The sequence below is a fragment of the Bos taurus genome, chromosome 3 (assembly GCF_002263795.3).
Source record: "Bos taurus isolate L1 Dominette 01449 registration number 42190680 breed Hereford chromosome 3, ARS-UCD2.0, whole genome shotgun sequence".
NCBI lineage: Eukaryota > Metazoa > Chordata > Mammalia > Artiodactyla > Bovidae > Bos > Bos taurus.
Window position 1 is genome coordinate 81,627,857 of NC_037330.1, and position 16,597 is coordinate 81,644,453.

Below are 16,597 nucleotides of genomic sequence, written 5' to 3' on the forward strand. Positions count from 1 at the left end.
GGCACCCCACTCCAGGATTCTTGCCTGAAGAATCTTTCATGGACAGAGCAGCCTGGCAGACCATGGGATCACAAAGAGTCGGACATGACTGAGTGACAAGATGACCATCTCATTCAGCAAACATATGCTGCATGCCTAAGTACTAGAGGATACAGAGATAGATAAGGATTACACAACATCCCTCTGGATGGCTTCTAGTCTAATACCCAAGTCAAACAAGCAGACACAATCTTAATAAGATTAAAGTCAAAGTTTTGTGAAAAGTGAAAGTGAAATCGCTCAGTTGTGTCCGACTCTTTGCGACCCCGTGGACTGTAGCCCACCAGGCTCCTCTGTCCATGAGATTTTCCAGGGAAGAGTACTGCAGTGGGTTGCCATTTCCTTCTCCAGGGGATCTTCCCAACCCAGGGATAGAACCCAGGTCTCTGGCACTGCAGGCAGACGCTTTAACCTCTGTTATGGAGGCCAACAAAAAAGAGAAGAAGAAAGAAAATAGCTAACAGTACAAGGAGAATTCTGGGAAGGCTTCCTAGCAGAAGTGATATTTAAGACAGGCTTTAAGGAACGAACGGAATCTGGTCAGGATAAATGTGCTCACATGTAAAACCATATGTTTTGACATTTCAAAGCTTCCCCAGGTTAGGAACCGTGACTTTCTTATTACAGCAATTTACATGATAGATGCCCAATATTCAGTCCTTACTGACAGATGTAGGAAGTAAAAATTATATTAAATAAGAAAGAGGAAGAGAGAGAAAACATAGGAGGGGTTCGAAGACTGGAAAGGGTCAGGTCACAACCCTGCATCCTTGAGGCAGGAAGTGTCAACTGGCCTATTTGTGTGTTTGCCTGCATAAATAGTAATGGGTCTTTAAAAACGTATCCTTTTCATCTGGGATGCCCAGCTGTGTTAAATTTCCAAACCCTTCCCTCTGATTTTTATGAGCTTTGGTCTTTCATCAGGACTGATCTGGGGGTACACAGGGTCCTTTCATTGTTCAGTTCAGTTGAGTTCAGTCGCTCAGTCATGTCTGACTCTTTGCGACCCCATGAATCACAGCACGCCAGGCCTCCCTGTCCATTGCCAACTCCCGGAGTTCACTCAGACTCACGTCCATCGAGTCGGTGATGCCATCCAGCCATCTCATCCTCTGTAGTCCCCTTCTCCTCCTGCCCCCAATCCCTCCTAGCATCAGGGTCTTTTCCAGTGAGTCAACTCTTCGCATGAGGTGGCCAAAGTATTTGAGTTTCAGCTTCAGCATCAGTCCTTCCAATGAACACCCAGGACTGATCTCCTTTAGGATGGACTGGTTGGATCTCCTTGCAGTCCAAGGGACTCCCAAGAGTCTTCTCCAATACCACAGGTTACAGAGCGGTAAAGAGTAGAGGGCCACACAGCTCAGATTCCCAAGGAGTCCCAAGGAATCTATCTCTTAAAGGCCTCTGAGAAGCTGAGAGTGCAATATTGAGGTTTAACTTCAGCTTAATAACAATGAGAGCCAATCATCGCTGAGCACTCACCAAGTGCCAGATACTGTTCTAAGTGCTTTACCTGTATTAACTTGCTTATTCCATAGAACAGCTAGATAGATGTCATTAGCATCCCAATTTTACAGATAAGAACAGAGAGGTTAGTCTTGTAATCACAAAGTCACAGAGCTATTAATAGTGAAAGGTAGAAATGGGATGCAAATACCACATCATGTGATCTAGGAGAGACTGACAGCAAGTATTTCTAGAAGCAAGCCTCTACAATATTCCCAACCTTTTTGGCACCAGGGACTGGTTTTATGGAAGACAATTTTTCCACGGACCAGAGTCAGAGGGGATGGTTTCAGAATGATTCAAGCACATTAACTGTGCACTTTATTTCTATTATTATTCCACCAGGTAATCAGGTGTTATATCCCAGAGGTTGGGGACCCCTGCTCTACACCAAGTCTTCCCACCACAAGAGTGAAAGGCATATTCTGTCCATACTTTGGGAGTTCTGTGGGATGCCAGCCATATCTGTTCCTCTTACCCGCAGAGCCACATTTGCATCTTGAGTCTGCATATGAGGCACTTCTGCCTCGCTTGCTATAAAATGACTAAGTTGCTAATAAAAGCAATGCTCTCACTGTGACTGGTGCCAACCCCAGTCTCTGTGTGCCAATGGCCTGTTGGCTTTTCCCACCAACTTTTCTGGATGTCTCTATGCAGACAAACCACCCAGACTGCAGCAAATGTTACTAGGAGAAGAGCACGTGCCAGGAGCAACAGGAAAGAGGGGCCCACCCTCATTGCAGATGGAGCTTTCCTAAGTAAATTCATCCTCCAAAATAAGTTAATTATTATTACCAAGAATTCTTATGAAGCTCGCCATTGCCAAGTACTTCAAGATCAATTTCATGAGCATTTCCCTGACCAGCTCTATAAGATTGTATTGGCCACTTTACAGAAAGTATCAGTGACTTGCATGGGGGTGGGGATGCAGGTACTCAGAGGCAGCCTGAAGGTTCAAAACCATTCAGTCTCAGTGTGCCAAATTATTAGGATGGCTGGCAAAAAAAAAAAAAAAAAAAAAGTTGGGGGGGCCTACTTGCATTTTGGTATCTCACTTGTCAAGATATCTCAAAGGGCTGTGAATATTGAGACATTTTGTTAGTATTGAAACAGACATCAGCCAATTTTTTAACTCTTAAAAATCCAGAATAGGCCAAGTGGTTGGGGCAACAAAACCAACAAGATCTTAAACTGCTCATGATCACAAAGGGGCAGATAAACCTAAAATTGTCTAAAGGAGTGTAGGGCTTGGAATACATGCAACTGTGTGCTTAATCCACTATTTACCAGGGACATGGACTGGACAAATTCCCCTATCCACTGAGACTCAGCTTCCTCATCAATAATGAAGATACCAACATCCCTATAAGGCTGCTACTAATATTTACACACAGGTTAATTTATAAAGAGATAAAGAGGTGTCCTTTATCTCTTTGGGATAAAAGGATTCCAAAAGAAGCATCCCCTTTGCTGGCCTGACCTACACAACTGGGTGCCTTCCTCAAGGGCTAATGATAAGACGTTCAAGAGAAAACATGGACAAAGTAAAGCATCCATCCTATTTGGTTTAAACATCACTCCCTTAGGGAGGCCTTCCTAGTTCTCTAGGACAGGCTCTCCTACAAAATGCTCCCAGGCTCCCTGCTCTCTTCTCCTTGTTAAATGTCTGTTTAATCTGAAAATGCCTGTGCTCAATGCCAGTCTCCTCTGCAAACTCTAATCTCAGTGAAGGTGGAGACTAGGTCTCTCGTGGTTAGTTGCTTGAAGCCCAGAGTTCAGCACAGAGTCCAGAAGGCAGCAGGTTCTTGCTAAATAACTGAATATACAAACAAAAGTGTTTGGAAGCAATGGGCTGAAGGAGGTGGCCTCTTATCAAGCAATGCTTTGAGGATGCTGATCTGTCTGCTGCTGCTGCTGCTAAGTTGCTTCAGTCGTGTTCAACTCTGTGCAACCCCATAGACAGCCTCCCACCAGGCTCCTCTGTCCCTGGGATTCTCCAGGCAAGAACACTGGAGTGGGTTGCCATTTCCTTGTCCAATGCATGAAAGTGAAAAGTGAAAAGTGAAAGTAAAGTCACTCAGTCGTGTCCAACTCTTAGTGACCCCATGGACTATAGGCTACCAGGCTCCTCCATCCATGGGATTCTCCAGGCAAGAGTACTGGAGTGGGGTGCCATTGCCTTCCCTATTGATCTGTCTACTCACTACTATTTCACATTAGGTCTATCCATGATCACTGGATCCTAAGCTTCAGGTTGAAGACAAATATTGAATGCCTTCCTCTTATTTTTCTTATATTTATTTGTAATTTACAATAAAGATCACACTTATTCATTCAACCAATAAATGTTTGCTGAGTGCCTCACATATGCCAACCCTTTCTAGGAACTAGACATGTGATTATGAGTAAAGTGAGGGAACTGACCTTCCAGTGAAAGGACATAAACTGCAAATTATTAAACAAATGAGCAAGAAAATTTCAGGCTATGATGAGTACATGAAGAAAACTAAAACAGAGTAACATGTTAGAGAAATTGGAGGAGTGGACCTGGTGATTTTCTACTGAGAAATTGGGAGATGTTTCTAAATCACATTTCCAGTCATGCAAAGATCTTGAGGAACAGCATGCAGGCAGAGGAACAAAGAGCAAGCCCAAAGGTCCACAGGCCACCAGGCTTGGCACATCCATGGAACAGAAAGGAGGTCACCATGACTGAAGCACACAGTAAGCCTGGGGATGAGGGCCATGAGGTAAAGGTAAGGCAGTGGGCAGAGACCAGATCAGGTAACAACTTGTAGGCCAAAGGGTATAGATTGTTCCAGCATGCAATGGGAAACCACCAGAGGGCTTTAAGGAAAGCAATGAATGATCCTATTTATACTTTAATAAAATCACTCTGGATGCTCTGCACAGTAGGAGTATAAGCAGGGGACCAGGTAGGTGGTAGGTGGCTATTATAGTACTATATTATAGTATGAATAGTATAGTATTATAGTAATCTACACCAGAGCTGAGGCTAGTCTGGACTAAGGTGGTTCAGTTCAGTTGCTCAGTCATGTCTGACTCTTTGCGACCCCATGAATCGCAGCACGCCAGGCCTCCCTGTCCATCACCAACTCGTGGAGTTCACTCAAACTCATGTCCATCGAGTTGGTGATGCCATCCAGACATCTCATCCTCTATCATCCCCTTCTCCTCCTGCCCCCAATCCCTCCCAGCATCAGAGTCTTTTCCAATGAGTCAACTCTTCGCATGAGGTGGCCAAAGTATTGGAGTTTCAGCTTTAGCATCATTCCTTCCAAAGAACACCCAGGACTGATCTCCTTTAGGATGGACTGGTTGGATCTCCTTGCAGTCCAAGAGACTCTCAAGAGTCTTCTCCAACACCACAGTTCAAAAGCATCAATTCTTTGGCACTCAGCTTTCTTCACAGTCCAACTCTCACATCCATACATGACTACTGGAAAAACCACAGCCTGACTAGACAGACCTTTGTTGGCAAAGTAATGTCTAAGGTGAGTAAGGACTAAGGTGGTAGCTAGGCACAAAAAACAGATTCAAGACAGTGTGCTGATGGATTATAGATGAGAAGACAGGGAAAGAGAAAAATCTAAGATGATGCGATCCAGAAGTCAAGCTACAGTGATCCTCTCTGACTGTGTACCTATCAACAATCTGGCCACACTGGCTCAATCAGCTCTCATACCTTTGAGGGAAGAGCTATCATTATTCCCATTTACCAGATGAGAAAACCGGGCTTTGCAGAGATTAAATGACTACTTCAAATGGACAGGACTTTGTGCATCCAATAATTTGTGCCTTTCAAAATTCCTCAGTGTCTAGAATCTTGTCCCAGTAGAAGATACACCATCTGTAGGAAGCCCTTTCAGGGATCCAAGCACTCCACTGGTATGCTAAGTACTCCGAGAGCACTAAGCAGGGCTGAAGCACCATGCTGGGAAATCCAAGGGCAGGTGTCACATGCCATCTGCTGTACATCAGTCACTCAGGGTTATTTCAGCTCTGTGATCTCATATGCCCTGTGACGAGATGTATTATGGCCATGAGAGGATACCCCACAGAAGCATAGCAAGGTGGCAGTTGGCATTATTCTTGGCATTATTATTATTAGTTTCAAGAAGCTTTTTTCCACTGACAGCCACTCCCCATTTCTAAACCTGGATGGCCAACAAGAGAAGTTAATCCATTCAATATGGCGGTATGAGCGTTAGAGTCCAAAAAACCAGGACTTAAGTCCAGGCTGACCTGCCTTGAGAGGCACAAGGCCTTGCAAAAGTTTCTTAATTTTCTAAGTCTCCAGTTTCTTCTTCTCTAAAACATGGATAACAAAACAGCCAGCTTCATAGGGCTGCTGGGTGTTTAACACAAAATTCTTGGCTTCACCCTAAACTCATGATATCGACCCTTGGAATAACATGCCCAAGGTGAACTGTTAACCAGATCCCAGAGCTTGAGAACTTTTATAGTCTTGCAAAAGTGATGTAATCACATCTTGAGGGCTACAAAGTTGAAAAGGCTTCTCTTTTAATATGAAGAACAAAATGAAACCCCAAGCAAATGAGCCCGCCTGAGCTTTAGGTGTCTCATCTGTGAATCTGCAATAAGACCCTCCTCCGAGAAACATTGTGAGGATTAAATAAAATAACTCACATCAATTGCTCAACAAATATTACCTTCCATCCACTGCTCAGGGTAGGAAAGGACAAGCAGTGATAGTCTGGAGGTTTCTATCCATCAAGCAGAGGCTGAGATGCCTGTTCTCAAACCAAAGGTAACCTCCCAGAAGGCCTACATGTCTAGTGAATACAGAATAATCTGAGAGTCGTTTAAAAACAAACAAACAAAGAAAACAGAGAGATATAAACCAGAGTAGGAGCCCATGATACAGCCCCTCTTTCCCACCTACTGCTGAGGACTCTGTAATTTTTAGTTGTGAAAATGCATACTTGGAATACTCCTTTGGTTTTTCCACGAGCTTTTTCATATCCTATGTCATCTACTAATGTCCACCCTGGGGTTCAAGTCCACCCTGGGGTTCAAATCCATCCTGGAGTTCACAGGGTAGATGCCATTAGTCTGTTTTACAGATGAGGAAACCAAGTCACAGAAAGGCCTGGTGACTCAACTAGGGCCATACTGCAAGTGTGTAAATGAGCTCTCAAGAGAACATAGGTCTCCTGGCTTCCAGTCCACCATGTTCTCTATCACAACTTACAAATTGGGTCCCTAAGAAGAAGAGCTCACGTTGCTCCTTTAACTTCAATGTGAGTTAGGAGTTATAAACTGAGATACTGGGCCTTGAGGATCCAATTTCCTAGATTTCTGCAGGTGCATAAGAATCTAATGATAATAACAATGAAAATCAAGGTAAGGCCTCTGCTAGGATATGTGGGCCCAACCCAGACTTGCTGCCCCTTCTGGTGTGAAAGTGACATGTTCTTGCCTTTACTTTTCTTGTATTCCCTCTTCCATTTACTCGAGTCTCAAAAATCTTGCTACTTAAAGAGCAAGCAAGACAGGCAGCATTACTATCTCCCAGGAGCTTGCTGGAAATACAGACTCTCAGGTTTCATCATGAAGCTTTCAAATCAGAATCTGCATTTTAACAGGACTCCCAGGTGATTTGTATGCACATGAAGGCATAAATAAGTACTGCTCTCAAAAACTCAAAATACGTTCAATAAACAGTCAATGCAGAATGCAGGTTGCTAATAAAATACCATACTAGCAGTTAGGATGTAATTACTAACTTACTTCAACCTTAAATTGTTTATTCATTCATTTCACCAGCACTGAATCACAGTGCCTGGCACATAACAGACCCTATATTAATATCTATAGAACTAACTGAAGATTATTTAATCAGTCCATGTACAACTTCTGCCCTTCTTCCTTTTCTCCTACTGCTCTCCATTCTGGAGAATTAAATGAATGAGTACATGTGAAGGACTTAGAACAGTGCTTGGCACATAGTAAAATGCTCAACAAGTACCAGACATTATTATTAACAGGACTTGGAGGTAACTGCTTTCATAACTCATCCACTGGGGCTCTGAGAAGAAACGCATGACACGGGCCACCTCAGAACATTAGGGGAATATCACTTGAAGGAATACAAATTTATCTTAAAAAGCAGACACTCAGAAACATGCGTGGTAATGCATAGAAGAATTATTTCAGTAGACTCCAGGGAAATGATTAAGTGTCCAGGAGAGGTGGGCTGACGGATTATCAGTGTTGGTATGTAAACTATGTTGGCACAGGAGTGAAAAGCAAAGTACTTCCTCATATCTGTATCTGCCTTCCGCCTTTTGATATGAAAATAAGATACCCTGAGGTAGTGAACCCTGGTAGTAGAGAATGGCTGGATGGACAGGTCTACTCAATCCAGTCAGTCAGACAGACAGACACTTCAGGTTCAAAGGTAGCCTTAAATGTTAATGAGTTTTCACTTTTTAACCACATCCCGTCCCTCATGCCCTGCTCTTTCCCACTTTACTGACTTTTCTCTTGCCATGAACCCATAATGAACCCATACCTCTAAGAGGCCTTCCCTCTTCTCTCTCTGTCCCATCCTGTAAAAATCAGCTGAAATCCATTCCTCATTCCATTACCAATCCTTCAGCCTGGGGGGTCTTTCCTTCCTCAATTACTTAGGAGCTAGGGATTTTTTATTTATTTTTTAACTTCCTGAGTTACACTAAATATTCCACCAAGGCAGGAAAGGCACCTTACATTTCTCTGTACTATCTTATATGCCTAACACTGTCCCTTGCACTCAACAGGTACCCTGTTTCTGGATCACCCCAGCTGTTTTTACAGATATAAAAAGGACAGGAGGTTTTGGATGGACTTCCTATCACTTTTAATAAGGTACTGCAATTCTATAACATTCAAGAAACAACATCAGCTTTCAGTATTTTAAGCTACATGGATTTTGCCTGTGCTAAATTTACACTCGGTAGTTTTTCTATATAGTCGAAACATCATATTTTCTGCTCGGTCCTATTGTCAAATCATAAGAAGGCCTTCTCTGAGGCAATGTTTTAAGTTATATATAGCTGTGCATCAGTAATATCTTGTGATTATCACTAAGTGTCAAGGCTATGCCAAATGCTTTAGGTGCATTAATCATCACAACGATGTTTTGATGTTGGCACTGTTATGATCCCCAAATGAAAGTAGAAACAGGCTCTAGAAGGGTAATTCACTCAAGGTCACAGAATTAGGAACTTATGAGGTCAGTGGAACCTGTATTTTGTCTCCCATAGGAACCCATAATGGTTACTCATAATGCTCTGCTATCTCTGCTTAAGTTTCCTTTTATCTTCAGAAACATTGAAAGGGTTATCTAATAAGTTGATACTGGCTTGTTATCTAATGCAAAAAAAAAGTCATTTAAGTGAAGGCTGCTCACAGGAAAACTCTACCTGTAGGGCAATTCAGCTCAGGCTATAAAACATACTTTCTGGGCTGATTTTTGGCATAAAATGTCAAGGACAAAATAAATTTTTTTGCTGATTAAAAGAAAAAACTCTCTGTGGCAGCTATTAAATTTTGTAGCTGAAGAAAGGGGGCATTCATCAGAGTTGGCTCTTTTTTGGTCTTTAATCATAATGCCTAGGCTCTTATTAGTTTTAGAAAAACAAAAAGTAACTTTTTTTCTCAATGTGTCAATAGAATGTAGTCCTTCCCCAAAACAATGTTAAATAAAAATGAGGCATTTTAAAAATTGCTTGACGAGAACCAGTTCTATCTTTTGACCCTGTGCATTGAACCATCATTTCAAAGATATTTCAAAGCATTTTTGTACAGTTATTTACTCTCTAGCTATTCTGTCTTTTGTAGGAAGTGTCAGGTTTGTTTTTTTTTTTTAAATCAACATATGCACTGGCATTAGTTAATATTGATCTTTTGAGACTAACTGGTTTTATTTCCTTGGCAGCTTTATCTGTTTTAACATCAATGGTGAAAGATATTTGCTCACACTGGTCTTGGTCTCCTGGCTGGCTGGAGTTGAGGCACCCATTGAACAATGCCCACAGGGCTCCTGATGACACTATGTGTCCACAGATCTGCAGGCCAGGATGAAGCCTCAGATACTCCACGGAGTCCTGGGCTAACTGTGAAACTGTTCTGCACATGCAGCCTCGAGCCTCACTACTTGTGTGGGCAGCATTTGGCCCGCTCTCTATTTACACAAACTCCCTAACGGTCTCTGGCACCACTGACGTCTCAGAGGGAGGCACAGAACATAGAGTGTTTCACATGAAAATCTTTAAACAAAAGGAATTAAAGAAAATCCCTGTTTAATAGTAAGTTTTTACCAAGCTCCTAAATTCTCGAGAGCATGTGAAATATTAACTTTCCCCAAATGGGAGCACAGAGCTTGCCTTGTTTCAATTCATACAGTTGGGTTACAAATGCTCTAGAGAGTAATGGGCCTCATGCTTAAGAACCTACTGAGATTCTTCAAAAATAGGGATTGGAAAAGCACAGGGTCTGGAGTCAAACACACCTATGTTCAATTTCTGGTTCTGACACTCTCCAAGTCGCAGGTACTTAGTCTACAAACGGGGGGTAACAGTGTTAACTACCTCATGAGATTGTGGTGAGATTTATGTAGTATAATATGTCTACTCATGATAAGCATTCCAAGGGTGGTGGTTGAAATATAGTCAGCTTTCTACTATCCTGACTCTCAGAGGGACTCTTCCACAGAAAGTGCAAAATGGTGAATCTTGCATATAAATTCCTGAAACCTCTTCCTGCTCACAGTCACTCAAAACCAGCCTGAGTCTGGCTTGGCTTACCAGAGGCACCAAGGCACCCGAGTCAGGGTTAACAACAAGGGCGGCCACTAGAGGCGCTAGACAAGAGTCAGAGAGATGAACGGTGGTGCTGAGTCCTGGCTTTGAAACAACAGCCCCCTCCCCAGGCCCAGGTATCTCATCCTTTTCTTACCTAGCATTGGGCTAGGAAAGCACCACTAAGGGATTCTCTCCTTACCCCCAGTCACCAACCCATCAGCGCTAGAAGCCCCCAGATAAGCTCAAAGCATCCATTTTGCTTGCCCACATCACTAAGCCAGCAAAGATCCTGCCATAACACAGGATCTTTCCCACAACAACGTGCCTTCCACCAGGAGCAGGTGGTTACTCCTAACAGCCCCACCACTTTCCTCTCCACCAACCACAGCCATTTCCTGTGGCCAGGGCTCTCCCCATGTGTCTAGAGTTCCATCTGCCACATGCCTCCATCTTCCCAGACAGTCAGTCCTAATTTCATATTATATACTCCTTTTGGATAAAGTAAAATGTTGATTAGATGAGTAAACATGATACAATTTTTACATTATTTTTGATCAGTTTCCAAGAAGCACAGATCATATCATCAATTTGGGTCTAACAATAAGAGATGAATTAAATAAAATGATGGTAAACTAATTAAATTTCATAGACATTTCATCCTGTTTACAGTATTACTAAGTGAAAACTCAATATATTATTTTAAAAATGAGAAATCAGAAAAGGTGTATGGCCAAAATTTGAAAGTGTTTTTTCTTTGATTACAGGAGTATCACTGCTTTTTATAGTCTTTCTTCTATTCTGCATTTTTGCATTTTCCAATTTATTTGTAACACTGTCAAAGATTCCTTCATCAAACAAATACTGATTGAGTACCTTCCACATGTCTGGTGCTGGGTGCCAGAATTATTATGGAGAACAAAGCAGATTTACCCTCACGGAACTCACAGTCCAGTGCAAGAGGGCACTATTAATCAAGTAATCATACAAACATATAATTATAAATTGGTACAAGAGTCATTAAGGTAAAGTATAGGGCACCATGACCAAATGTAAGAGGGGACCCGATCTCTTCTGGTGTGTGTGCGTTTGGGGCAGGGAGGTGGGCTCAGGGAAAGTGCCCTAAAGAAGAGCTATCTAATGCTGACTTGTGAAAACAAGACTTAAACGGGAAAAAAGAAGAGGAGGGAGAGCACTGCAGAGGGAGAGCCAGCAAAGGCCCTGAGGCTGGATGCTGCACAGAAAACGGTTCAAGGACTAAAAGCAGGTCTGATTGCTGGAGTCAAAAGACTGAGGAGAATACGGTGAGACTGGAGGAAAGAAGCAGGCAGGGTCTTTGTAGGAGAGATTGACAATTTTAGTCTTTATCCTTAACACAGTGGGAGACTTTGGAGGGTAAAATGATCTGCTCTGGCATTGAGCACAGATGACTCCTGGCCGCCTGTCTCCTTGTCTCTCTGCTCTATCAGCAGCGCAGTAGTCTAAGATGAAGGCCCAGGCAGAAGCAGAGGTGACTGAGGGAAATAGCAGGAGGTGAGACCTTCGAGCTGGCCAGAGCAATATTTTGTCTCTAGAGACTGTTTGGGAACAAAGTGTACAGCCAGTGCAGGGGCAAAATCAAGTTACACTGGCACAGTGTTCAAAACTCTATTTTATCTTAAAACCTGTAACCAGCGCTTCAGAGACCAAAGGGCAGGTGTATTTACATTAAACATGAAACTCATTCAATCCTGTGTTTGTGAGGCACTGGGCTCCTTTATTCCTGGCTTCACTGGGGTTTTGTAGTCTGTTGTCTCTTATTACCATGTTATTGGGGTTTTCCTCAATCCCTACCACTCCCCCAGCCCTACTCCTTTCATACTTTCTCCACAAGTATGTGCCACTTGGGTTTCTACTTTGATGAGCCCTTGCTGAGAAGTGCCTGGCGCAATGAATGCTCTTTTCATCCTCTTCCCCGCCACAATGGTAGCCAGATCAGATGGATCATTTTGCAGTTATTGTTCATGCTAAGAGGGAGGCTATGAAAACCTACCACGGCAGCCTTTTCCTTAGTCTCAGCTGCAAGAGGATATGGCAGGAGGAGAAAAACAGGGCAAGAAACTGTATTTTCAGTTATAAGCTGTGGAAGCAGTATAAATAGCAGGTCCTGGAGGTTAGGTATGGAATGGGGATAAAACCAGAGCATGCTAGTGTATGTGAAAGGGGAGGGATGCCAGGAACAGAATCAGGCTTCCCAGAGGGACACTGCAGTGGCTGGGGCGGGGGGAGGGGGGGGTGGGCAGTCTACACATGTGCACTTCGAGAGAGATCCCCTCATTCTGTGGGAGATACTGGCGGCCTTAGGGGTGGGAGAATTCTTCCTTGGGCAGGACTGATCCATCTGTTGCAAGATATTTAGCATATGTGGTTCAGGGGGCACCAAGTGCCAATAGAAGCACATTGCTTCACATGCAACCAGCATATCCCACCCCCTGCCAATCATTGTGACAATCAAAAGTGTTTCCAAGCCCAGGGCAGCAGTACCACCTCACAAGAGGACTACTGGAAGAGCAGCTATTCCTACATACCAACCATCTTCTGTCTTGACAAAGGGAGCTGAGGAGGGATGGAAATGTTATGAGCCCGGAGTCCTCAACAAGTGATAAAGAGAGCCTCATTCTTAGGCTCCCCATCACACACACACACACACACACACACTCCTCCCAAGCCTTTATTCATGCAATTTCCTCCATTCTCTATTCTCGAACTCTGCTGTAAAAACCCTACCCATCGGTCAAGGTGCAGGGCAAATGAGCAGTCTCCACAAAGCCTCTTTTTTTCCCCCTGAAAACCAACTCAAATCTCCAAACACTTCACATTCACCTTCCTAGAACTCTTATCCCATCCAACACTGTACCCCAGCTGGCAGGGACTGGCTTACTTCTCCACCTGGACTTGGAAGCTTTGACAGCAAACACATGTCTCCCTCCTATCTGAGTTCCCCACAGGCCCAGCACACAGTGTCGTGGGTCAAGACTATGGAGTCAGAACTGGATTTAAATTCCAACTTAGACACTTTCATTTATGGGGCCTCAGGCAGGCCACTTAACCTCTCTGAGACTCAGTTTCTTCATCTCTAAAAGGAAGGTGATGCTAATACCTACTTTCCAGTAAGTATTTGTGAGGATTTAATGAGAAAACACCAAGCATGATCTACTCATTAAAGGGCAGTGATGACCACCCTGGCACATTAGTGCTTTACAACTAACAAATAATGTTTGCACATATCATCTCATGAGAGCCTGTTCCTGGAGAAGCTCTCCCAGACCCCATCTGCTCCCCCATGCTGTGACTGTCAGTTCTCACAGTGTTCATGAGCCAGGCCACGTGGAAGCAACACAGAAGAGCAATTGATTCTGCCCTGAAGAAGGATGGAGCAGTGATGAAGAGAAATAAGGGAGCAGATGCAAATCAAATTTTAAAAATGGCTCAATGATCACCCGAACTCATCCTTGAAGGAGGATTTGGAGTTTGCCAGGCAGACAAGAGGAGTCTGAGGGTCAAGTTATACACATAACATTTGCTACTAGGACAGGTTAATAGAACAATCTGGGAAGGATCAGACTATTAAAAGCTTTGTGCATGCTCAGTCATGTCTGACTCTTTTGCAAACCCCATGGACTAGCCTGCCAGGCTCCTCTGTCTGTGGGATTTGCTAGGCAAGAATACTGGAATGGGTTGCCATTTCTGTCTTTAGGGGATCCTCCCAGCCCAGGGATCAAACCTGTATCTCCTGAATTGCAGGCAGATTCTTTACTACTAAGCCACCTGGGAAGCTCATTAAAAGTCCCTTAAGAGTCATCAATGGAGAAGGCAATGGCACCCCACTCCAGGACTCTTGCCTGAAAAATCCCATGAATGGAGGAGCCTGGTAGGCTGCAGTCCATGGGGCTGCTAAGAGTCGGACACGACTGAGCGACTTCACTTTCACTTTTTCACTTTCATGCATTGGAGAAGGAAATGGCAACCCACTCCAGTGTTCTTGCCTGGAGAATCCCAGGGGCAGGAGAGCCTGGTGGGCTGACGTCTATGGGGTCACACAGAGTCGGACACGACTGAAGTGACTTAGCAGTAGCAGTAGCAAGAGTCATCAAAGGGATCTGGACTGTCTTCTACCTCAACTAAAAGATTCTCAGCTTTGCCTAACAGACCTCTCTTTCAATCTCTCTCACTCTCCCTTCTCCTGAAAAGTCTTCTGACCCTGGCAGGAACTCGGACACCAGGGATGGTCACAGCCTGAATGCTGTATGCCTCTTTCTCTCTCCTCCTGCCTACCTCTCCTGCAGGAAGCAAAACCACACAACAGACCGAGCAGGGCAGGCTTCCCCTTCTGACCACACTTGAACATGCTTGAAGCCATCACAACCTTGTGGGTCTCTACCTGAAATTTCACATACAATTTGTCACAACCAAAAAGCCTGTTTCTAATAAAACATTTCCCTCTGTGCTTGACCTTCCTGAATACTCTGGTTCATTTCAGGGCTCTGGTTATTCAGCTGCTGCTGGAAAAGAAAAAGTGGGAACTAGCAATGTGTACTCATTTTTTTTTTTAATCTTAAAGCTTTGTTTCAATATACAATTTTAAAAACACCCAGCACAACTTCTAAAACTTAGCCATCGCTTCTGCACACCTAATCTACAGTTCCAGACACAGGCAAGGAGATCCCTGGTATTGATGCTTGCTCTCAGAAGAAAGAACTAGACCCTTGCCTTGAACTTGAGGCTGCTGGGTTCCAGAAGGCTCCCCAGGGGAAGCTGGCATTTACAGGGGGGGGTGGTCATTTGACAACAGTGTTGTGAAGTGCAGACAAGAAAGTGCTCAGGACTTCCCTGGTGGTTCAGTGGTTAAGGATCCACCTGCCAATGCAGAGGACACAGGTTCGATCCCTGGTCAGGGAACTAAGATCCCACATACCCTGGAGCAACTAAGCCCACTCACTGCAGCTACTGAACTGGCACTCATCACCATGTGCCACAACAAAAGATTACACATGACACAACAAAGATCCTGCATGCCACAGCTAAGACCTGATGCAGCCAAATAAATACAAATAAATTTTTTAAAATGCCAGGTTCTTATTATGTTTGGCAGAAACCAACACAACACTGTAAGGCAATTATCCTTCAATTAAAAATAGTTCAGTTAAATAGTTAAATAAATTTATATTTATTTATATATTAAATATATATATATATTTAACAGTTCAGTTAAACAGTTAAAAAAAATTTAGTTTTTTAAGAAATGCCAACACAATACTGTAAAGCAATTATCCTTCAATCAAAAATAGTTCAGTTCAGTTAAATAGTTAAGTAAATTTATATTTATTTATATATTATATATATATATTTAACAGTTCAGTTAAATAGTTAAAAAATTTTAATTAAAAAAAAAATGCCAGGTTCTTACACTGGTAGTCTAATCACTAAAAAGAAATAATAATAAGCATAAAAAAGAAACAAAGAAAGAAACTGCTCATCGTATGAGAAAAAACATTAAAATCTGTCCGTATGAATCACCTTGGCCGTGCCATTCTCCTGACTTTATTATTGTCTTTGTTCTTCTCAAAACAAGCTGGACAATCTGTTCATGAAGGGCTCTGGAGCAGCCCCTCACAGCGTGAGAGGATGACAGAATCACAGGGCATGGTGGCCACCTGGAGCCCAGCTAAGAAAATCTCAAGGAAAGGCAGGGAGATAGGCCAGGGACTGGCCTTTGGTCTAAAATAAGTCTGCCCAGTAAGGTGAGTTGGTGGCTGAGTGGCTGTTAAACACACACTGACTGAATAATGAAAGAACCTTCGAAATCTTCACCAACAGCCCAGTAAAAGGTATCAACGGGACAGAAACCAAACTCTTTCCAAAACACACAGCTTCCCCCTAATTCTATCCTTCCTCCTCCCAAGAAATTTGTTTTTGTTTCTGAGGCTGAGTACAGGGATTACACTGAGAACTTTTGTTAAAAATATTTAAGATTTATTTGCTCTCCAAAAAAAAAAAAAAAAGTGGAAAATATAGAAGAAAATTATGTAACCCAAAGGGCAATTTATATTATATATGCATATATAGTTTCCTTTATAAATCTGAGATCAAGTTGGAGATAGTCTTATGACCTACATTTACACACTATGCCCTTTATCAAGCATAGAAAAATCCAGAAGCTAAATTTCCCTCACTTCTTACCAGAA

General features: G+C 43.0%; 1 protein-coding gene and 1 long non-coding RNA gene across 3 annotated transcripts in view; one reads left to right on the plus strand and one right to left on the minus strand.

The window, feature by feature from the left end:
- The window catches only part of LOC132344896 (uncharacterized), a 43,505-nt gene extending 33,620 nt beyond the window's left edge, over positions 1-9,885 (plus strand). Inside the window, exons 3-4 of the long non-coding RNA XR_009493963.1 lie at positions 8,352-8,439; positions 9,512-9,885. This is a non-coding gene — a long non-coding RNA (uncharacterized lncRNA). The remainder of the gene's footprint in view (positions 1-8,351; positions 8,440-9,511) is intronic.
- Positions 1-16,597, minus strand: part of ROR1 (receptor tyrosine kinase like orphan receptor 1) — a 469,060-nt gene that overhangs the window by 295,184 nt on the left and 157,279 nt on the right. The gene's annotated exons all lie outside the window — the stretch shown is intronic.